This window comes from Patiria miniata, unplaced genomic scaffold, assembly GCF_015706575.1.
Source record: "Patiria miniata isolate m_02_andy unplaced genomic scaffold, ASM1570657v1 HiC_scaffold_25, whole genome shotgun sequence".
NCBI classification, from domain to species: domain Eukaryota; kingdom Metazoa; phylum Echinodermata; class Asteroidea; order Valvatida; family Asterinidae; genus Patiria; species Patiria miniata.
Window position 1 is genome coordinate 7,293,800 of NW_024037064.1, and position 24,862 is coordinate 7,318,661.

The following is a 24,862-nucleotide window of genomic DNA, read 5'->3' on the forward strand; positions in this document are numbered from 1 at the left end:
GCACAAACATGGATGCATGCGCCCAGCAAGTTTCATCCTATTCATATATGAATAAGCTCTCTAATAATTGACTATAGCTCTATGGCCTGATTAAGTGCACATGTGCAGATACAAATCTAGAATAACAGGGAGTGCGTAACAGTTTATTGCAATAGTTTTTCTTGCAACAATAAAACAAAACACAATGGAGTGTGTTCAGTGGAAAAAGTACAATCAGAATGCAAGTCAATTGAAATTTTGTTTGTTGGTTGGTTGTGATGACGAGGCCCGGATTCTCCAATAGATCTCTCTCATAGGAAGCCATCTTTGTAGGAAAATTACAACTGCGTGTTCAACGCCATGTGCGCGTAGTGTGCAAAATGTTCTAAACATGCGCTCCTGTTGCTTGGAATGTCTCCAAAATACGGCGCAGCCGATGCGCGTCATGAAAATTTGAAAATTTGACGTCTAAATAAACAGCCCAAATTTGAAGAGAAATTGTCAAATTTAATATTGTAGAGTGTGTTAATTCAGCAGGAAAACAAGCACAATGCGAATTAAATCAACCATTAAGGCAAAGTAAAAAAAAAATGTTTCTCATCCCTGCTTCCTACCTTTTTGGAGGCCGCCTGGATTTTTTAAATTATTTTTTTTGTTTTGAAAAATGCAGTAAAAAAAACACCGAAAAAGTCCACAAATTCATCGGAAAATAAATTGTAGACAATTCAAGTCTAAATGACTGTAAATATGTTCATTTCTCTTGTCCAACTTATCTTTCATTTTTAAAGTGTCTTTGAACAGTGGAAACACCAACGTTTGCAGGAAATTTTTAAATGGCGGCCATCTTGAAAAATAAAAAAGCCCTGCTTCCTCTTTTTTTCAAAAACCCGGACAAGAAACATGTTTTTTTTTTTACTTGACCTAATGAAACAGAACATACTCGTTGTCTGGAGGATATCATGAGAAATACTCATTGTATTAAAGTGAAATTTCCTCCGTTATAAACTGATCATGACGTTTTTGTGAAGCCTGAAAAATTTTAACAGGAATATCAAACAATACAGTTAATGTTACTAAAACAATTATAGTCTGTTTCTAGCGAGAAAATTGCAATGCAAAATAATGCAAAAATAAAAGTCCCCATAAAAACCCACACACTGGTTTTTGAGATGATGTCTTTAAAAATCCTATTTAATTTCTACAGCAAATTAATTCAATTAATATAACAAAAACAACGAAGTGTTTTCTGCGTGAAAATTTAAATTGGAATGAAAAATATTCTTAATACGCAACAAGAACAACACATTTGTGTGGATGACAATTCTGGAAATATATGCTGAGCTTGATTAAAAATGTGTCCATCGATTGTTCATAAAGTAAAGTCTTCAATTAAAAACTCCATAAAATTTCAAGAGGAATCGTGTAACAATTAAAAAACGCTTAAACGTTTAGAAAAGTACTAATGTAAAATATAATCAAAGCCGTAGAAACTTTGCATTATACTGTTGCACTGAGAAACAAATCTAAGATTTGCAAACATTTAGGCATACCTCTAAAAATTAAGTGTAAAAATTACTCCTGTTTAAAAATCCTGAAATTTTCACCGGCACCAGACTATCATGTGACCTCTAAACATCTTGACAAGAGAGTACGATAAGCCATACAAAATCATTGAAGCATGAAAACCCATTTTGACGGCACGCTACACGGTCAAGTGAGGAAGGCCCTTCAACCAGGTTGCATCGAGACCCTCAGGCTAAGAAGTCTACCTCCACCTCACACACCACTGGTAACCAGCATTCCAGCAGTCTTATGTGGTCTCTAGCAGGCTTCAACAAGTGTAGCAATCTCCAAAAAAGGAAAAGGCTAACTACCAATCTGACTGATGATTGGCTGAGATGACAGATCTGAACTTACAGGACTGGGCAGGGCTTCAAAAAAGAAGTCTGAATTTTCGGTCCAAAATGTAGTCCAACTAATATGAGAAAATTATATTCCCAAAAATAAGTCCAGCCAAATAAATTCTAAGTCCAAATATCCCCAAGACCCTCCCTAGTCCTATCAACTTGCAGACCTATCAGTCAGGAAGCCTTTCAACTAATAGTCCAGTTCCCTCTCAACCATCAACCAGTCAGCCCAAAGTCCCAAAGCCTACCCTCCAGCTCCAGACCCCTTCAGCTCCCAACTTCTCAACTTCCCAGCCTCAGACCCTCAGATCTGAAAAAATTTCAAGGGGTACCCCTTGATTTCTGAAATTCTGGCCAAAGCTGAAAAATTGGCTAAGTCCAACAACCTAAGGGTTTTAATTACGATAACCGGAGATTTTTTCAAGAAAGTGCCATGGCAGAGCGGAAAAGAAGAGAGCTGGCATGCAGAAGGTACGCGGTTCAACCCTGCTCCATGCTACTATTTTATATATTTTAAAAATTTTATCACTGCTGTGAGGAAAAATTCTCCTCCCGGGTCCCCAGCTGGGTTTTGAACCGGGGACCCGGCGCCTGGCGGTCAGCGAGCTAGACCGCCAGGCCACTGGCCTCTTCGAAAATTTGTTCTCGGAACTTATATTTAAAGGTTAGATTGCGCAATATAAAAAAAAGAAAAAAAATGGCCGCCTGGCCTCATTTGAATAATTGAATAATAAAAAGCAGAAAACTGAATATTCAGAAGGAAACCACAACTGACCCAAAATTCTGGTTCTCAATTTAGACATTTATTCCATATTCTTTCTATTGTTGCCCTTTATTTACACTTTTTACAAACCTATTTCACACTTTTTTTTAAAGTTAATATTACAGTTTTTAAACTTCACATACATGTATTTAACAAAAAACACAATTCTGTTTAATAAATGTAGACGTTAATTTACTTCCCTTTACAAGATTCTAAATTTGTCAATGCTCAATATTTTAAAAGCAAGTCCTACGTTAAATTTGTTCACTAATTTTATTCTTCGGGGGGGGGGGGGGGGGGCTGCACAAAGTTGTTTTTAACTATAAAAGGCCAAACTTTTGTTTGAATGTGCAAATGGAGTTTTTAAATTTGGTAATCTCGATTTTACTTAAAATTGTCAGTGATTTGTGCCTCAAATCTTATACAACTATTTTTTTCAAATTCTGAAATGTTTTAACCACTTCAAAAAGAAAAACAATACCAGTTCCAATACAGTAACGCCTTATTTCAGGAATAATTGCTTGTACAACTAAATTTAAATAAGTTGAACATTGATTTACGAACATGTTACAGATAATAAATGCATACTGCCCTCTATAAACCAAATACAGGGGTGTGAAATCTCAGCTTTATAGCTGATTTCAGCTATTTTTGTTTTGGATTTCAGCTATTTTCCCTCACTTGCTGTGTACAAAAGTATTGGGGATTTCCAAAGTTCAGCTTTTTTTACACCTTTTTCAGCTGTTTTCAGCTATTTTTGTCAGAGGTCACTCACACCCCTGCAAATATTTTAACTGTGTCTATCTGGCTAGATTTTTATGCCAATTCATTTTTAGAATGCTCAAATTATTTCAAAAACACTTTCCATTTCCCTTTTCTTTCCATAAATTTAAGGACATCTCAAAAAACAAATATTTATGGATTTTGTTTCCTTAAAACTTGGATTTTTCCTCCCAGAACTTTTTTCTATTAGGAATGTAGTTTTAAAATTGTCACTTTACAAAAAAAGACAGTTTCAATTGTATATTGCAAAGAAGTTACTAATGTTTAACTTTGTTGATAACATCTTTTACATGACACAAATTTGGCTTGATTTCATTCATGTCAACCATATCTTACACCTTGTAACAAAGCACTCCTATGCATCATGTTTAAACCAATCGTTAGTGTGGATCATACACTTTGAGTTTTAAATAATCACATTAGTGAAATTGTATTTATATTCCTTTTATTTCTATAAATAGTTTGATTGTAAAGCACCAGGGAGCATTGAACGCTATAGAAATTTCCATTATTATTTTATTATTACTATACATAAATTCGTTCATTAAACAGTCATTAGCAATTCATGGGCAATAGAGGGCGCTCCTCATCAAGACTAATATTTATTTACTACAACTAGGGTGCACAACTATATACAACATTTTTTTACTTTTTACTTTCTCTCAATGAGATACAAACAAAAATCTCAATTTTAAATTTAAACAAATGATAACTACACAAATGAACAAAAATACAATAATGCCAAGTAACTAATTGGGCAAAACCAGAAAATCTACAGTTTGAGCAAGTATATGGGCAATTCCATGGTGACAGACATTAGAGAGTTTCGGCAGGTTTCAAATTCGCAGCAGTCTCAAGATTCAGAACAATTTTACGCGTGACACCATCACTTCAATTCTTCTCGTACGTGAATCGATAAAGTGGCATAGGTTTTTAATTCAAATTTCTCTCTTAAAGAAAAATGATAACCACCTCTCATTCTTAATTTTATGATGTATAAGACATATGTCACTTTGCAATTAGAAGCTAAAGAGTGAACTTTTCATGGTAAATTTGGAGCATTTTTGTGACAAGAAATTATGACGCGATTTTCTCAATAGGTATACGCAGAGACGCCATGACAAAAACTGAAATTTGAACACGCCATTATGTTTGCGTACACTAATCATATCAATTCCAATACGCATCCTTTTTTTCGGGATGAAGTGTCTTTACATTTTTCAACCTGTAGACGCATTGATCTTTTCTGACCTTCGCTTACAGAACTCTTTCTTTATTGTGACTGACATTGCATAAAAAAACAACACAGGAAACAAATGATAGATCAAATTTGAAATTTCTCTTCATGTTAAAGGCCAATGGATGTCATATTTTATTTCTCATATAATTTATAGCGAGTATAACACTTTATACATGTACAAAGATGTAAATCATGATAATTGAGAATTGAGACAGTGTATAGAAAAGTTTCTGTTCAGGTCAAGTTTTATTTTCTTCATAATTTCCAACAGTGACTGTATGAAAGAACAAAATAATTTTTCAATATCCAAACTCAGAGAGTTTTAGAATTTATGAAAAACAAAAACGTAATAAAAAACCTACATGTATATACCATCAACACCAAAAAGTAACTGATCATAAAGCTAATTAAGAAAGAAACTTTGCAAATATTACAGTTGTCTCCAATAAAAACTGTGTAAATAGACTTGCATCATATTTGCTGTTTACTAAAAATGTGTAGGTCTCAACATGTTTAACAAATTCCATGCTCAATTCTAACTACTTTTTTCATAGTTTTATTCTTGCTCACTTATGAAACTCCTCATGTTCTGTTCTTTTCTGTCTATTCCTCTTTCATTTGTTCCTCTTGTGGTCTTCATGCAATCCTTTTCTTCCAAGTTTTGTTTCTGCTGTGTGTCTTTCTCTCTCCTGCAAGTTGCAACTGGGTGTATATCTTTCCTGAAAAATATAAAATATTCAACAGAATTATTCATATTTTGTACATTTTTATATTGACACAATTTTCTAGCAATACCAAAGTTATCAAATGAACTAACAACAAAATGAAGAATTTAAATCAGCCGATGTTTAGTAATAGGGAATTATGAATATCAAACTATTTGGTGCCAAACAATAATTCAGTTCTCACAGGGAAGACTTCCCCCACCCCACCCCATCAGAATGGACAATGATAGACTACTTGTGCCCAAAAGCAAAACAAATATATTGTTCATTTTATCAAAGGGTTAAAAAGACTTGTTTTGTGAAAATATATCAGCTCAGACAGTGGCTTGGCACTCAGTTGCATTTTGGTTCAAAGAGTTTACTACTTGTATGTGTATGGACTTAAATAACATGTGTACTTGTATTTTCCTCAACTACGGACTGTGCAATAATGTGACTGGCATTACGTTACGCTAAGAGATTGTGACTGCATGACATTACATGTGGCTGACATTACAATATTTCACAGCGGCCTAAGCATTAAAACTACAATGTAAACAAAATATTTTTTGTAAATAAACTTGTCAGGACTCAAGCTAAAAAATTTGTAACGTAATTATTCATTAGTCACAAAATGTAGGTATTTACAAAGAAAAAAATTATGTTTTGGCGACTTATGAATAATTAAATTTGTATTTTATTATACAAGCAATATCCGACTTATATTGACATCTTAAAAATAATATCCATTTTCACAAAGATGCCCTCAATATGGTAACATAAAATTTGAGAAAAATGTTACTGAATAGATAGCAAAAGACCAATTTAAAATTCCTTACCAGTGCATCCATAAGTCATCATGACGTCATTGCAGACTTTGATGTGATGGTGTACCGTAACTCACAAAATAGTGCGCGCATGGGACAAAACTATTTCAGTTTTAAAAACGCCAAGCTATATTGTGTCACTTCAGCAAATCAAACTTGAACAAACCGTGAAATAATTGTTTGGTCTTGTGTCTCCACCAGCATGGAATTGCCCATATAACCTTTTTTACTCATTTAACAGCCTAGTACATTCTAAATAGGCCCAAGGCACCTTGGATGTAGTTTCTCTGATGTTTGATGTCATCACAAAGTGGTGCAGTTTCAGGGCATTCCAGTATCAAGAGCAACGTCTTCTTGGTAAGAGCAGGAAAACCTGAAATTCAATTAAAAAATTGAAAATTGAATATACACAAAATATGTACATGCAGTTTATGATTTCTTTTTCAGATTTTTGCAGGATTTTGTAGCTTTTGAGGCTCCACAAAAATGGGAGAACAACTATAATAATAAGTAGAATATAGGTAGGGAGGAGTTTTCAACATAGAATTTAGAATTTTAGCTTCCTTTGCGTTCACATCTACAGCAAAATTTTGGCGTGAATTGATCATCAACCCATAATTCACATAAACATTGTTGCAAAAGCAAGTACTCAAGTATATTGAACAAGTTCTTAGTTCACCTGAAACACATGCGTTCCTCTTCTTGTGGTTCTGATAACAGGCGTCTGATGACTTACTCAGGTTACTCAGGTCCTGTCTTATCAAAGACTGTGCAAAAAATGAAACATAGATTAGTTATAGTAGATTAAATTACTTGCGAGGCTGTCGACATTGGTTATTATTATCCGAAACAAATAACTGACTTTTAGAGGCAAGCAAAACGATACACATTTCATACACGTGAGCACACAGAATGGAAAGTTACAGAACAATTTGAGTGTTCATCACAGAGCTTGAGTTGGCATTGTAATCGTTGGACCATGCTCTGAATGACAGGTAGTGGTGTGTACGTGTTTGCAGCCAAGTAAGTGAGGGTGCCAAAGAGGGCTGATTCAAATTACCAGCTGCGGTCGGTTGTCAACAAGAGAAATTGACCAGAGTAAAACTCTCGGGCGGCGGCCCACAGAACCGTGGTCATGATCTTGGAGAGTATCTCCTTTCCCTTGTCCGTACGTGCGACTACTGAGCCATAACAGCAGCCACTGAAAGAGATACGCAACAGGCCAACCACCATAATAGCCTGGGACCAGAGGGTACAGATCTGCCCGCTCAAGCTGAAGTTGGCCAGGTCCCCCTCCGTAGACTCGCTCATGAACTGAATGGTGCGGCAGACGACAGAAGTCATCTGCATGGTGGAGACACTGCAACCGGTATTGCCAGGTGAAGACAAAATTCATACAGCTTGCGTGACAGTGTTTGACTGCAGCATCCTGGATGGGATCCGTCAGACCCAGACTGCCCACCATTCTGTCTGCTAAGATGTCATAGGTGGCAGTCCTCGTCGGAAGGATGTAAACTTTCCGCACCAACCTCACCACCTCATCCCTTAGCCACTTTAGACTTTTCTTCTGGCAATCGCTGGCAAGCAACACATACAAGGTGCACTATTCAATGGCAGTTTGTAGCACATCCAGCGTTTGCCAGAAAGCCAGGAGAGAGGATTCCACCTTGCCCAGATCTTCTGTCATCTTGGCCACCACTGCCTCAAGGTTCTCGTTACTTCTGCGACCCGATACGGACGTGACAGTAACGATATAATTCCTCAGTCAGTGCTGGAATATCGCTGCCTTGCACTTTGTAGTCTGAGGGAAGCACTCACCGACCTCTGCGACACTCCAGGGACATAGTGACACACTTCATTGGTCTGAAGGTAAGCCGCAGCTTGATGGCCAAGTCCAAAAGCAACCCGGCCTGCTCCCTCACCTAGCTGTGAAGGAATTCCAGCGCCGCACATCAGTCACATGGATTCGGTTGTTCCCCCAGCACATACATGTACAGACCCTCATCTGTGTTATGAAAAACCAAAGGGCCCCAAAGGGAGTGTTGGAGCACCAGAGCAACTCTCTCATCCACGCTAGAAGAACCCCGCAGGGAACTCCAGCATTCATCCGTGGAGTGTTGGGAAATGGCCAGATCTCACTTGATCCCAGTCCCGGCTGGGAAGTCCCTGATTTGTGCTCCTGGGAGACAGAGTGCTAGGCTGATGTCAGTACAGTCGTAATTAATTGACCAACCAAGCCATGGGCTGGGAGCGTTGTATCCACAGGCTTGGAAGGTGTGTCATGAGGCCGCAGGAGAGCCCGGACAATTGGTGAAACGGACCCACTGCACTTGTGAGTTTGGTAGTGGTTGGAAACAGCTAGCCTGTCTGAGTCAAACTCCCACTGATAAACGTACAAGGTGAAAGGAAACTAGAGAATGTACTGCTGGTGTTGTGTCAGCGTCTGCTGCAAGTGGTAGCTCTCCCGACACATGACACAATTCCAGTGACAGGATAGGAAAAGATTGGTCTCATTGTCTGAAGATCTTGGAGGCTGTGGATTTGAAATGGACCCGTGCCTGTAACGATGGAGTCCAAAAGCCGCAGGAATGATCTTGAGTACCACGTACAGGTGTTGGTCTGGCCCTTGTCCATGTTATGGTCGCCCTTGGGTTCCTGAGCATTCCTCCACGGAGTGTTGGGCACTTTCCCGGTCACTTCCCCAAACCCTCATCTGTGATACGGTTACCCTGAGGGGTTCTCAAGCATGCATCCACAGAGTGTTGGGCCAGAGCCAGAATCCTCCCCTTATCCGCCTTACTGTTGCCCAAAGGGGCGTCTGATGAGTGTTCCTTCGCGGAGTGTTGGAGATTGGCCGTGTAGTGATTCTTCTCCAGCAGCTTGTCTCCAGAGTTGTTCCTCATCATCCAGCTCCTTTACCTACCATTTCAGGGAGCATGGTCGATTGCTTGAACGACTGCAAGAACGATGACGTCCTGCGGACAATGTTTGTATTTGCAGTGACAGCTGGCTTATTTCTGTGTGAAGAAGTTGCACTTCTGTCAGTGATGAAGGGGTGCATGTAGATGCGACTGAGTTGACCCTGACTGACTGCTGTGGAGCAGCAACATCCATTATTCTGTCTGCAAGTTCAGCCCACTGTTTGATTTTGACGCTATCACAAGTAGGACATTTGACTGAAGAAACAACTTGCATGCAATCTACTTCAAGCGATCTCCAGTAACTGGGTCGGTTGCATGTCACTGAGTATACACTTGCTGAAACTGTTTTTAGTTTTATTATCCGCAACAAATACCTGACTTTATGAAGCAAGTGAAATGGTAAACAAACAAGATAATTACACACATGCACAGAATGGAAAGTTACATAATGAGTGAACTTGTTCACAGAGATGTCTGAAGAAGGTGCACTAACAACAACTTCAAGCGAGGATCTGATCCAAAAATGGTGCGTAAAACCTCTACTGATCCATTTCAAGTAAAAAGTTGATGTAACAACCACTTTGAATAAAGTTTATGCAATTGATCACTGATGCAGGCAGGGATGTGAAGTCAACCATTAATTGTATCCTTTAAATTTATTAGTTCTTGAGTTCTGAAAAAAACACATTAAAACTACATTCTAAGCAAACCAAAGGCATCGAAATTTTGTCAAAGACACCACAAACTGACACTCGGTTTTCACGAAATGAAACCGGTCTTAATGTCACCAGTTTAAAGGATTCTAATTCATTTTTTGTGTAAGCCCACAAGTAAATGGATGGCGTAAATTCGGTCGAAGCCTTCAAAGCATTTTTATATTGTATTTCCATCACATGCTTGTGTTTCATTGGGTAAAATACTACATTATTCTATTACGAGTCAGTGTACTATTAAAGTGCGTGCACACACCCCCATGTCAGTTCGTGAAACTGAAATTATTGATAACACGGTTTTCACGAACTGACTCCACATGCGTACATGTCAGTTTGTGAAAACAGTGAGGATTTACCTGATGTGTGATGTCACAAAGTAGTGCCGTGTCAGTGCATTTCAGCATCAAAAGCAGCTCATCTTTGAGGTCCAGGTATTGTGAAAACCTTGAATTGGAAATAAAAAGCGGTCAAAATTAATTATATATGTAAGTATAGGGACCGTACACGAACCGGCACGCAATCGCTCTTCAGGAGGTATATAACAGGTGTTTCCACATGTTATTGATCGTCAATAAATCTAAGACTGGTGGGTCATTTATTCCTGATATAATGCAATCCTAAGCTGGCTGTTTTATCAAATCCTGCTTCATTGATCCACACTGGATCTTGCAGGCATTTGGATATTGCCCATCAATGAATGCAGCAGGAATGCGGCCACAGCGTTCCCTGGCTCATCACCCTTCATTGAGCTGCAGTCACCGCCGTCAGCCAGCGTTAAGGGGTTAAATGATCACCTGTCTTTAGGTTAGGCATTCTCCTGATGACAGTCACAGATCACTGACTAAATCTTCAAATCTTCAGAACCACTTCTCTGTTTAACCCTAAAGGGGCCGGGTTATTTTGACCATCTCTCAGCCGGGGGGGGGGGGGGGGGGGGGGGGGGGGGGGCGGATTCGGCCCCCCCTAAGATCTCGGCCATCGAGTGACGAAAAATTTTGAAACTCGATACATGCATAGAGCAACTCTTCCTTGACATACCCAAGAAATTTCATGACTATAGGTCAAAGGATTTTGGAATTATGGCTAATTAATTATTCATATGTACGAATGGCAATTCTGCTCTGTGTACACGACGTATATGCGAAAATTCAGTTTTCACGGCGCGTAGCGTCGAAAAAATTTTCGCTACGCGGCAACCCGTGGTCCGATTTTTATGTTTTTGGTATCAAAAGATGCGCAAAGCTCGAGGCTAAAAAGTCATAACAGCTCGAGTCGCGAAAAAAATTTTTTTAGAGGCTATCACGGAAAATGTTGAGGGGGGGCGCGGATTCCGCCCCCCCCCCCCGGCCCTTTTAGGGTTAAAGACTGTCACTTCACATGCTGTTCATATTGAACTTTTCCCTAGTGATTTCTATCGTATTCAAAATCACCTACCTAGGCAGAGTCAGCATCCAGGATCTCTAGTAGCTACCATTATACATCAGCGTTGTTAACTTGAACTTTGCTCCTCCACCCCTAGCTACCGACTTCCTCAACGGGATGTGCTCTAGCGCCCATCGCATGGCAGATGGCAGAGAGGTTGGAGCAAAACTACTTCACTGAAACATCCGTCTGTGGTGGCAAGAAATTGGAGATGCAGTGGAAGACCAGGAGACTACTGGTGAAAGATGCTGGTCATCACCTGGCTGTCAGCAACCTCCCTATGGATGGCACAGACAAAGAAAAGGCGACAATACCATCAACGCATGTCATTTGTAACCAGCATGCTTTATATGCAATTGTTGACCAACTAGGAAGGCAGCTGCAGCTTGCGTGTGTCACACTTGATCGGCAAGTTTCTAATATTCAAACATTCATTTAAGTGCAGTTTCGAAATAATCAGTTTGGAGTCATTGGTTTGTAGATCATTGCTGTGCTTTTACAGTAATTTTCCAATAATGTTGTTTGGTTTTTTTACTTTTTTCTTGCTGTCCATTTATCTAAATCTTAGTTTTTCTCAATATTCTCCAAAAATTGTATCCAATTGTTTATTATTTTTATCCTTGAAAGTTTTATTTTTCTCCTTGGCAAATTCATTTTAAGTTTTTAATTCGTTGTTTGATCCAGATTGAGATTGCTTTCATGTATTTAAGAAGATTTTTTTTATTTAAGGATACAAATTGTTTTTGTGTGAAAGATCTTCTTTTTTATCAGACTAAATTCAAAATTTGAGAAGTATATTTGGTTTCCTTGATTCCTTTTCTTCTTTCTCCCAGTTTCTAAAAAATATATCGTGACATAATAATTTCAACCAGGATTTTTTTCTCAGTGAGCCATGTTTTTGCGATAATATCACAATTTTATGTGTTTGCATGCAGTTAAATAACTACATTTACAAAATACCAAACATTTAACTAGTCATAACCTAGAACAACATTCGATTTCAAACCTGAAAACCTAGCTTTCCCACCACTTTCCCACCACCACTACTTCAAAAAGTTCTGATGAAGGTTGATTGGTCAGTCAGTTGTAAATCCACTCGTGAGAAACGCTCTCCTCTGCAAGGCTATCGTGCTGTCTGTGTGGTCCACCTGCAGAGGAAGATGTGAGATAGAAACAAAAAGGCATATCAGAGTCAAGTCAACTTGAATTGGATTGAGAACAGCGGGGTCTTAGAATAGTGTTTATCAGACAGGGCTCATAGTGGATCATCAGACAATTTCAGAATTTGGGAACATCTCAACTACAAAGAATATTTTGAATTCATCAAAAATAAGACATCAATGTTGTAGTATCTATCAAGAGGACATGCAGACTTGAATTGATCTCAAGAGATTATGGAGACTATAATCAGATGACCACATTTAAAAGCAATTTCTGAGGTGGAACCAGTGGACACTTTCAGGGCATATGCACAATCAGCGAATCATTCGTAGTTTGAAAAATATGTTTACAACTTGCAAAACTGTCCTTCAAATACACATGTGTAAATCTTTGTGACAACAGCAGAGAGTCTATACTCTCTACCTTGGAAGTCAACTACAATTGCTCCTTGATTTCAAAGCACAAGTGCAAAATCAGAGACCTTATTAAACTGGTAGTTCTTGCTAACAATGACTGCGGCAGATCTTGTCTCCTGCGTGTTTCTCAGAGCCCATACTGACTATCAGGAAAGGAAGGAAAGTAAAACAAGAAAATAATGTTTTATATCTGAAGGAAATAAATGATCAGGGCTGAGAATGACCAGAAAGCATCATTCTGGACAAACTGTGGAATTAAATAAATTTGCCAAAATGCACTGCGAAAACCAATTTCGAGCCAGCAATCACGTTGAATTGACAAGCATATCAAAAATACACAATCTGACTTGAGCATGTATATTTTGCTCTGACAAGGACCTCTGAATTGGCAAATGTGCAATCATAATTTCAGCCTTTTCTTAGGTTAATCCGTTCCCTTTGCTGTCTTGAATTGATCATCTTCAGTCAGATGTTTTGCTCACCTTTGATTAGAATGATTCATTGTCACCACAACAAATTCCTCTACAGCCTCTCATCTCCAGTGGGGGGGGGGGGGTAAACTGCAATAACAAAATAACTTGCAAAACAACATTATCCAGTGGTAAATTGTTGAATTTCTTTTTTAAATTAATCAATTAAACTGGAAGTTGTTCAGTTTTGAAACTGTTCAATTTGCCGAAGAAAAAAAACTGACCTGACAAAATCAATTTTAAAACGTCTCATGCAGAGCATCAAAAGCCATTAATTTAGAATGCACTCCAAAGTACAGAACTTGATTTGTTCACAGACAAATGTCCAATTGTAATTTCAGCCGTTTTGAAGATGTTTCTCCATTCCTTTTGCTGTCTATAATGGATCAGTTGCAATCAGATGCTCACCTTGGATTGGACGATTGGATCCCCTGAAGTCGTTGGTTCATTGCTACTTTCCCTCTTCTCTCCAGTAAGCTTCTCATCCATGGTAGCTTGTACCTTGCAGTGTTATCAAAAACAAAACAAAACAATCATTCAAGTGGTCAAGTTTTTAATGTTTTGCACACAAATCTTGTCCACAATTTTGTATTTCCAATTATAAACACAAAAGCAATTTTATTTGTGTTGTTTTACTTACATGTATTTGTTCTTTTTATTTAGCTCGCCCAGAATTTTTAAGCTATAGATTCAGAATGCCGAGTTAAAACTGGAATGAAATTTTGAGAGGTGGAATCAATTTCAATTTCAACAAAAAAAAGGCCTTTGTTTACCCACTCTGAACTCCAGTCAGAAAAAGAGGAGATGTTTTCCATTGTAAGAAAAGGTTTTAAAATCTTTCTTGAACAGAATGCTTTGGTTTACTTGATGGAAAAAATAATAATCCAAGAAACAAATGAAATGCTTTTTTTGATCTAAAATTGAAGTCCATTTTGACTGATCAGCAATAATTATGATGTTTGTTGAGAATTTATTTTTCAAAAGTTGAATTAGATTTTCAAATTTCTTCAAAAAGTCATTCCTTCTTAAAATCTTACCTTGTTTGTAGATGTAACCCTTCTGGAAGCACATCCTGGTAAGATTGGTTTAAACAGGGCCACCACGTGAAGGTCCCAGGATACCAGCCCCAAACACGCTTTCAGTATCGTCAGGTCCTTTGCTGGGCAAAAGGCCGGCCCCGGAGGGCCATGCACAGTTGCCGACTGTCCGGTACGCCCCCCCAACCCCGAAGGATCAGGAGAGTACCCTAACCTATATGCGTGCCCCCCTAAGTCCATCCCCCATTACGGGTTCATGCGGTCTGATAGGAAGTAGCAGCGTTTGCCGGCTGTGAATACAGGGCCACGCCCCTATAAAGAGGGACGCACTACCTGCTCCTTTATGGCACGGCATCCTAGGGTTTCCAGGCCGCTGCGTAGGACCCACGCCCCACGTGGATGCCGGAGCATTCACGCGGACGCAACCCGTCCCTTGAAACTGGGTTTGCCCCGCACCTCAATCGGAGAACCAGTCCAACTCCGATGACCTGTGGAGAAACCACCACCTACACCCCACACAAACCACCACCTACACCCCACACAATAACAAGCACACACCCACCACCAACCAGTACATCACAAACACATATTTCAACCACCCTGGACATTCTTATTGTTTAAGTAAATCATTAATCAAAATGTAATCTTTAAAAAAATAATAAAAAAGAACAATTTGGGCTGATGGGAATGTTTTTCCCCAAACTTTATTTCAACAAAATCCTGAGAAACAAATTGGCTTTTGTGCTTATTTCCAAAACTTCTTTTTCACTCAAATTTTTCCAGGATGGTTTAAGTTACATATATATGTACAAGCACATTTGAATTTTTTTTTTGTGAGAGAATTTTTATTACAAAATTGCAAAAAAATGCCGCGCAAATTGGTTCACATAAGATAATAATGTACTGCAGTTGCTTTGACTTATAGAATCAGGATAGATTCAAATTTGCTTGCACATGAAAAAGTACAAGAATTGTGGTTTGACTTACTCTGAACAAAACGAACGACTCCACTTGCAAACTGTCACAATCCGGGGGGAACAAGTGCATGTGGCCTTGAGCTGCAAACAAAATGGTTACCTCACCTCGGTTAACATGCAACCTTGTTCCCCCTGCACCGATGATTCCGAACAATCCAACGAATGACTCCACTTGCAAAAACTGTCACAATCCAAGGGGGGGGGGGGACAAGCGCATGTGGCCCTGCAAAAAAATGGTTACCTCACCTCAGTTAACATGCAACCTTGTCCCCCATGCCGACGATTCCGAGCAATCTATCGAACGACTCCACTTGCAAACTGTACACTTTCACAATCCAGGGGTCTCTTGTGCATGTTCACGTCTGCAGAAAATCAATGAAAATAAATTATGGTTCATTTAATTTGAATTATTTTCCTTGTATTGCCTTTGGTCAAATAATAAAAAGCTGAAATTTATAAAATACCAGATTCATTATATCTGCCATTTTTACACTCTAAAAACAGATTGGTTATCATAACCAAACATTGGTTGAATTAACCAACAATTGTTTAATATGTGTTGAACTAATCGGGTTGGTTGGATACATTTTAACCAACATTGGTTATTTAACCAATCTGTTTTTAGAATGACCTATAGTGTCATGCCCCATAACATGTGTTAATTTGTGAAACAAACCCAAACCTAGTTAAATGATGCATTGCTGTAGCATCAGCAAAATCCTTTTTTAAGCATGCCAATTATAAATTAACAATGTTTATTTTTTTGGGGGGGGGTTTACCTCCGAGGTTTCCGGGTGATACAGGCATCCACAGGTAGCGAGGATGGCGAATTCCACTTCTCCCAACATCAGAAAGTCACCAGAAAGTCACCAGAATCATTCCACTTGTCCCAACATCAGAAAGTCACCAGAATTCCACGTCTCCCACATCAGAATAGGCAGTGATCCTCAAAGTTCCAGTTGGTCCTTCCAAACAAGCATCGTCCTTCCAAACAAGCATCGTCCTTCCAAACAAGCATCGTCCTTCCAAACACGCATCGTCCTTCCAAACACGCATCGTCCTTCCAAACACGCATCGTCCTTCCAAACAAGCATCGTCCTTCCAAACACGCATCGTCCTTCCAAACAAGCATCGTCCTTCCAAACAAGCATCGTCCTTCCAAACAAGCATCGTCCTTCCAAACAAGCATCGTCCTTCCAAACAAGCATCGTCCTTCCAAACACGCATCGTCCTTCCAAACAAGCATCGTCCTTCCAAACATGCATCGTCCTTCCAAACAAGCATCGTCCTTCCAAACAAGTGTCCAAACAAACTTCCAATATTGCATGGAGTTCAAGGTAGGCATGTTCTTCAGTTGTGCTTCCAAGACGATTGTATCAAGTTATGTAGCAGTTTGCAACGAGTCCGCACTGGAGAAACGCAATACTCAACCAAACGTTCATGTCCATCCTTTGTTCCAAACTGTTCAGATGTGCAGCAGTATTGCCTGTACTGTTAATGTCCAAAGTCATCCAGGGGCAACTTCTAATTGGAGGTGATTTTCAAAGTTTCTCTGTAATGACTCTCACATTTTACTGCTCCGTACTGAACACTGTCCCAAGTATGTCAAGGGCCAACTTGAGTAAATGTCCTATACCTCAATTTTTAAATCATGTGGTTATGGCAAACAAGAAATGTGAGTTACCTTGTTTGTAATTACAGTTTAAAATAAAATTCTTTCAGGTTTATGCCTTATACTAACTAGTCCTTTCAAACATTTCTTTTTATGAATGTAGTTTTTAAATTGAATTTTTAGATTGAACACATCCTTCATTGTTTGGCTATTTATCATTTATATCATCGTCGTATAGAATATAATTTCATTTCATTTGATTTTTTCGTCAATTTTTAACATTAAGATTTTTTTTAAGATTGTCCGTTTTTTAGATTATGCTCTGAAAGAATTTGTTTAAAGCATTTTCATTTCCTTTCTTGTTTGTGCTCATTATTTCAGCCAAATGTAAAAGTCGACTCAAATTGTTTGCTTTTCAATAAATTTTGTAAATGCTAGAACTGTTTTTACTAGCAATCCAGCTTTGAGAAACTAAGAAGAAAATGCACAAGTGAACTCAAGTTCCCAAGAAGCGTGGAATATTTGCCCAGTCCTTGCAACATTTGGACAGGTCTGGTTAGTGGTTAATTAGGTGGTTTATGTCGTCAGTGCCAGTGGTTAATATGACTGTCTGTCAATGGATGCATGCAGATGATTGAATGACCTAACAAATGCTGCAAGGGTCCACAGTTTTACACAGAATAGTGGAAACAAAAATGACTTTGGCATACTTGAATGCTACCACATTGTAGTCAAAACTGGATTGCCATCCCAAGTGAGCTGCCTCACATCTAAAGCTAAATTTGACTTTTATGAGCTTTGTCCTTAGGTTTTGTTACATTTACGGTTCTGCTGATGCTTTCTAGTTTCATTAAATCAAGTGGAAAACTTAGTTTTAGGCACTGAATATTCTTAAGTCTAAAAAAATATTGATTTAATTTATTAAAGTGAATATTTAAAGTATTTGAAGTTTAAATTTACTTTTATTAGCACTGACCTAATGTTTAGGTAAGGTTTATTGAGCAACTTATTTTCCAATTATTTAAAAATTGGACTTAATTAGTTCCAAGCATCTACGTGCTCGAGGTTTAAACATCACGAAGATTTAGTCCATTTTGTTAATGTTTTTGGAATCAAATCACTCATTTCAGATTTCAATTTAACTACATAGCTCATAAGATTATTTCCATGCCCTAAGAAGTTGGCCCGAAAGACTTTACTGGAGCTTTGTTCTAGAGCATATTAGTTCAATGAACAGAGTTTAACCATGACAAACCGAATGGCAAGGACTTTGAAAGTTGGGCATTCCTTTAGTTGAAGATCAGCTTTGTGTGGTTCACATAAGCATTCTTGACAGCATCCACTTCATTGGCTCTGAGTCTGACTGTCATGATAACCACCTGTAAATAACAAGAGTGCAACTGATCAGTTTTCAATGGCAGACTTGTGAGAGCTACCATTCAGTACTGAACATTCAAGAGACATGCAGGCAAATAGAATAGACATTTGAAGGAAGTGTATAATTATTTCGCAGGTTAGATTTAGCTGGCTTTCTTTCAGTGAACGATATTTAGCCAGATAGATTATACAGCGCCCACTTTTGATGCGTATACGAGAAGGCCTACATTATAAAATGCATTAAATTACCAACATTGTTTGTGCATGTGCAAGACCTGTGGCCTAGTGGATAGCATGTGAATCTTATGAGTGAGAGATCCCCAGCACAGCAGGGTTCGATTCCCAGCTCTCGACATTTTCAATTTTTTTCATCCCACACAATTAAGAATATCCTTTTATTATTTTAAATCGATTAGAACTCCGACATTTAATTACCGATTTTCTTTTTCTGATTCTTGGCTCTGAATGATTTGTTTTAATTAAAGGGAAATAAAGTCCGAAATTGTAAAATGGTCAGATTTATCACGGTAAAAATGTCTAAGTCACTGCGCATGTTCAGTGCCTATCCAGCAAAATATCGTTTGCTTCAAGAAGCCGGCGCCGGCTAAATATACTCCCACTGCCAAATTTAAAGAGGTTGTGGAATGCTCAAAGACATTTCCGTCATTTTTCGGGTATATGTAGCCTAAGGTGTGATGAAATAAAAACGACTATTGTTTCTGTCATAAAATGAGTACAAAAGGTACTTTTGAGAGCTGTTTTTCAAGCCCTGTCATGCCTGTTCCGACCCGAACGTGCAATTTGTGTAAAAGTCGTCGTTGCGGGCAGCAAACAAAACACAGTAAATCGTGACGTAATAAACAGGACTCCCGATGCAGAGTAGCATAAACGAGTCCTGTTTATTACGTCACGATTTACTGTGTTTTGTTTGCTGCCCGCAATTACGACTTTTACACAAATTGCACGATTGGGTCGAAACAGGACCTGAAAAATAGCTCTCAAATGTACCCTTTGTACTCATTTCATGACAGAAACAATAGTCGTTTTTATTTCATCACACCTTAGGCTAAATTAGCCCCATAAATGTGGCCTATTTACTGGACTGCCTCCGTAAACATAGGCCACACGTCCACATGTACAAAAAATCGTGTCGACTTTGCCAAATTTTGATTTTCACATTTAGGCTTAGTTTGTAGGATTTTTTTGCTTTAGAAGCATACTCACCCACTTTATAGGCTAGTCAGAAAATGCTGCCTTTTTCAGATGTCTAATTTTTGTGAAATTTCATGTTGAAATTTTGATACGCAAACGTGTAAAAATGAATCTGGAAATTTCACGAAAAATATACATCTGAAAAAGGCAGCACTTTCTGACTAGCCTATAAAGTGGGTGAGTATGCTTCTAAAGCAAAAAAATCCTACAAACTAAGCCTAAATGTGAAAATCAAAATTTGGCAAAGTCGACACGATTTTTGTACATGTGGACGTGTGGCCTATGTTTACGGAGGCAGTCCAGTAAATAGGCCATATTTATGGGGCTAAGGCTAAATATACCCAAAAAATGACGGAAATGTCTTCGAGCATTCCACAACCTCTTTTAGCTGGAGTTACCCAGCCCTGAGTTTTATCATTGGGTTGTCTATTACTATTAGGGCTGGAGCGCATTTTTCTCAAAACTTGTAGTATTTGCAAAAAAAATTTGGAAAATGTTCAATTTTGTCCCCGTTACACACTAATTGCAACTGCAACTCACCCCAAACTTGCCTGGAATAACCATTACACAGGTCCTTGAAGTAAAAAAAACGATCCACGATGAAGATTCAGCCTACAATTGCAGTGAAAACAGGAGGAATAACCGCTAACTTGACAACCTTGCTGGATTGGCCAGGACCGCTATTGGTTTGTGCACAAAAAAAATTGTGTACAATGAATGGCGGTCGATTAACAGGCACAGAGAGCGATCGCTGTCAACTACTCGTTTTGCCGGCTGCGCTGGCTGTTGGCGCATGACGTCACGCGGAAGCGTAACACCCGATGACTGTTTCATGCACTATTGGTTGCGGTTCCAGTACCAAAGCTTTGATGCGAGTGGTAAACCTTATACTCGTGCATGAAACAGTCATCGGGTGTTACGCTTCCGCGTGACGTCATGCACCGACAGCCGGCGAAAACGAGTAGTTGACAGCGATCGCTCTCTGTGCCTGTTAATCGACCGCCATTCATTGTACACAATTTTTTTGTGCACAAACCAATAGCGGTCCTGGCCAATCCAGCAAGGTTGTCAAGTTAGCGGTTATTCCTCCTGTTTTCACTGCAATTGTAGGCTGAATCTTCATCGTGGATCGTTTTTTACTTCAAGGACCTGTGTAATGGTTATTCCAGGCAAGTTTGGGGTGAGTTGCAGACTTGCAGTTGCAATTAGTGTGTAACGGGGACAAAATTGAACATTTTCCAAATTTGTTTTGCAAATACTACAAGTTTTGAGAAAAAATGCGCTCCAGCCCTAATAGACAACCCAATGATAAAACTCGGGGCTGGGTAACTCCAGCTAAACCTCTTTCAACTTCAATAAAAAAGACAAGTTTGTGCATTAAAATTCCTGTTTTTATCCACGCCCAGCATGCATTGCAAATGTCAAAAATCTTTATTTTATCCTTTTACCCCTCATGCCCCCTCCATATAACCCGTTGCCCCCCCCCCCCCCTCCGCAGTCAAATTTCGGAAACCACGCCCATTTCCAGATTCTCAGAAAATGGAGAAAATAACTGACGGAATTCCTTCTTTAAAAACTTAGGATTTCGAACCGTGTTTTCCACTGCATCAACTTCAGAAGAATCTACAGTAGTTCAGTCACTTCCACCTAATTTTCCAAGGCCAAATGGTTCACTTTTCAGGCCAAAATTGGCAAACTTACTTTGACTGTTGTGACGTTTTTTTGAAGTCCTCCACCGTACGTGCCCCGCCAATTTACGAACGCGCAACGAACCACGTGAGATTGGTTTGTGAACAAATCCCTGGTCCCTGTACTATTGCCATGATTTCGAAGGCATTTGGAGACGCGAACCAGTTATTTGTGCCGCGCCTTATTTATCAATGAAGATAACCCGGCATTGTTTTTGTGGGTTAGTATTCACTGTCTTTAAGCTTGGGGGTAAAAGTCGTTTTTTCCCTTCTAATTCACAAGTTTTGTTTAACATCTTTTTAAATTCTCACAATTTTTGTAAAACAATATTGGAGACATGTATCTAAGAACAAGATCGTCTTCAATAGTTTGCTTAGATTTTTTTTTATTTTGAACTGAGTTCCCTTATTTTTGTATTGATGGATGGCTCACCCCTACCATTAATTTGGTATAGCCGGGACAGTGCTGAATGTATATGCAAATTTACATGTGCAATTGGTCTTTTCTTTCATCACGTGATAACTATGCAAATTTCCAGAGTGCCGCGATTTTCTAATTATTCCTCTATTTTAATAATATTCCTCTATTTTAATAATGTTCCTCTATTCGATATATATTTAATATCTAATATTCCTCTATTTAATAAATTTAGCCATAGAGGGCGGGCTTTCGATTAGTGCGGCCAAATTAACTTGTCCTCTGATAACCCCCCATCAATAATGTAGACAGCTGAATTAAATTGTACAAAAAACATCTTTTTTAAGGGAATATGGAAGGGGGTCAAACAAAATGCGCATTTTGTTCTTTTTAAAAGTGGACTTGTTTATTGGTAGTGGGGCCAGGACAAAGTATTGTTAATTCATGAATGGAGATGAAAGGGGGGGGGGGGGCAGTAATTTGTAAAGCAGATATAGCTCACATGTTCCATTTTTGGAGTTCATTGGGTGCTAGAAAAAAAAAAAACTATTTTAAAAAGGCTGTTTGATTTCAAATATAAGAGTCACCGTCACAAAGTACACAACAGCAAAACACAATAGGTGCACACCAAAACAATGTAATGAAACAATGATTAATTCAAGACAACTTCAACTTATTTGAAGTTGTCTTGAATTAATCAAAGAAGCTGTCTTGCAAACCGAAATGGGGCCACCAGAAATGCCTTTTGAGATAAATCCACCAGGGAAAAGTGAAGACGGCTGTTTTTAATACGAAATTGTAGTCTATTCATCCCCGTTGCCACTTTATAAAACAAAGAAAGAAAAGAAAGGAAACACTGCACCCCTCCCATAAAATGCGATCTAGCCCCGCCCCTCCGCATAAGGAATTGGCACAACTGGCCTGTCGGTGACCCCTTTCTTAATCCCCCAACAATAAATGCTTCTGGATCCATCAGTGATTTAGCTGTCTAAATCTTTTTTTTTAATTGCATGAATTACAATTTGTGATTGGGTTGATATATTTTCTCAGGAATTTCTTTTGATATCCTCATTATGAAGCCTGCATGCCTGATTACAAAACCCAAGTGGTGACCCAGCTGCAGAATTCAGAGGCGGGAGATAGGTACATCACTGAGGGAGGAATGGAGGCATAACACAACAATCATCTAACCTCAAAGATTTCTCCTTGCTTGACTCAAGTCATTGCATGCAATGATTTATTACACAATAATAATCATACAAAGTACACAATGTCAAATAACAATCCTGGACGTCTTAAACTTTGCCCCAAATATCTGAAAAAACAAAAGAAGAGATCAGAAATGTTTCTGCACCAATAACAAATAATATAAATGACTTACAAATTTCCAACAAAATCTCCATTCACATTTAACCATATCAAAGCCAACTCAACTTACTTCCGCCAAACGGTGCAAATATCAGATATTTAATTATATTTTCAAGTTAAGATAAGATAAGTTTACGGTAGCACCATGTGAATAAATCTCTTTTGTGAGTATGTGTGGTTCTGAAAAGAACCGGAGGGACTCAACGTTTCGAACAGTATGCTCTGCCCGTCGTCAGGAGAATGAGGGATTCCAACGACGATGCGATTATAAGGATGGGTGCGGTGAGGCGTGAGAAGGATGCAAACTGGTGAAGCTCCAAACCGGTGAAGCTGAGAAGGATGCAAGTTGACTGATTTATTCACATGGTGCTACCGCAAACTTATCTTGTCTTAGTATCTTTCCACCATGCAAACCTTCAAATCTTATTTTCAAGTTAAATAAACAAATTGACTGTAGCAGGATGACCGTTCCGGATTACCGTACCGGAACAGGAATCCGGAGGTCACAGGGTCAAACCAGCTCCAGTCAATTTCTTTGTTCAACTTTCAAGTTATTATAATGCACCGAGTCAGTTCTCCTTTGTGGTATATTTTTATGACAGAAACCAAACAATCCAGAAGTCAGCAGATTATCTTGACTTGGAGTCCGTGCCCGAGTGATGACCTTATCTTACAGAGTTGCACATTAATGATCACAAGATAAAAATCACAATGATGTAGTTTGTAAACCATGGCTTAAAGGCACAGGAACATTTGTATTTCATGCATTTTGTTCGTTTCCAATACATGTAATATCATCACTGTTCCACAGAAGAATACTCTAAACCTAACACGTTGAAACTTTGGATATTACACTTTTTAAGAAAAGAGTGAAATATCCATGCACAAACTTTTGATCAATAAACGCGATTTCGTCCATACAATGTAGAACTCTTATTTCCGAAAACAGTCAATTGACTAATCATTGGAAATCACCTACATTTCTTGATTTCTTCTTAATGACAGCAAGCCAGATGGAATAATTTCATGGGGTGTTTAGTACCAGTACGATCGTTAATCTAAGTGAGCTTTTTGATTACAATTCGGTAGGTTACTTTTGGGATAAATGCAAATGATCCCATCCCATATCCCTTGAAATGTGTAAATTAATGAGTACAAAAATCCCCATCATTTAAAATTGCAATCAGTTCGGCTTTGCAAATACAGTGTTTTAATCTCATTTTAATCGAAATCTTCTTTCATGTGTCATGCCAGCAACAACAGTTAAACATTATTTACATTCAGTTTACATTTCCAATGTGAATAAATCAAAACATTGATTCAAAGTATACTTTTTCTCTCCTGCAGAACTGCTTTTACCAAATTGAATGATTGCATTTGGGCATGTTATAAACGACTGCTATCACCTGGGCAACTGCAAAATATCAAAACTGTTAGAAACAAAAATGTCATTTTTGGTACGAGAAAATGTATCATACTTGGAACAAACAAATCTAGTGTCAATCAATACTTTGAAGAGACTTGCAATGATAAAAACAAGCAAATTGTCCACTTGTACCTGTTTCAACATTATCAGAAACACAGAAACATTTTCGCGTGACCAACAATTGCAATGATTGGTCCTGAATGAGCAATCATGACTGTCCTCTGACAAAAATGCGTCATTTGGCAATGCAACATTCTACATGTATATATTATACATGAATTGTTTGACAGTATGAACACTGGTTTAGTAACTCTCAATATGGACATAGGCCTATAGTTGAATAGTAAACAAAATCCATGTTATACTGTCCTTACACAACTGTACCACTTTAATATTACATAAACAGTCAAGGTTAAAGATCTATACAAAAGTTAGCAAACT

General features: G+C 38.5%; 3 long non-coding RNA genes across 7 annotated transcripts; all 3 read right to left on the bottom strand.

Moving 5' to 3' along the window:
* Positions 1 to 6,333: 6,333 nt before the first annotated feature.
* LOC119732849 lies at positions 6,334 to 14,449 on the bottom strand. 5 transcript variants are annotated; one of them, XR_005271609.1, is made up of 9 exons: positions 14,344 to 14,449; positions 13,715 to 13,807; positions 13,319 to 13,396; positions 12,902 to 12,975; positions 12,266 to 12,407; positions 11,272 to 11,537; positions 10,194 to 10,281; positions 6,883 to 6,970; positions 6,334 to 6,576 (listed from the first exon to the last, which is right to left on the bottom strand). It is a non-coding gene; the product is annotated as an uncharacterized LOC119732849 (long non-coding RNA). The 5 variants fall into 5 exon arrangements; XR_005271606.1 differs by having other exon boundaries at positions 12,902 to 12,979; XR_005271608.1 differs by having other exon boundaries at positions 13,319 to 13,413.
* Positions 14,450 to 15,593: 1,144 nt separating this feature from the next.
* On the bottom strand, positions 15,594 to 16,351 carry LOC119732850. The gene is made up of 2 exons (XR_005271610.1): positions 16,100 to 16,351; positions 15,594 to 15,682 (listed from the first exon to the last, which is right to left on the bottom strand). It is a non-coding gene; the product is annotated as an uncharacterized LOC119732850 (long non-coding RNA).
* Positions 16,352 to 16,553: 202 nt separating this feature from the next.
* On the bottom strand, positions 16,554 to 21,305 carry LOC119732851. The gene is made up of 3 exons (XR_005271611.1): positions 21,223 to 21,305; positions 18,188 to 18,311; positions 16,554 to 16,872 (listed from the first exon to the last, which is right to left on the bottom strand). It is a non-coding gene; the product is annotated as an uncharacterized LOC119732851 (long non-coding RNA).
* Positions 21,306 to 24,862: the final 3,557 nt, after the last annotated feature.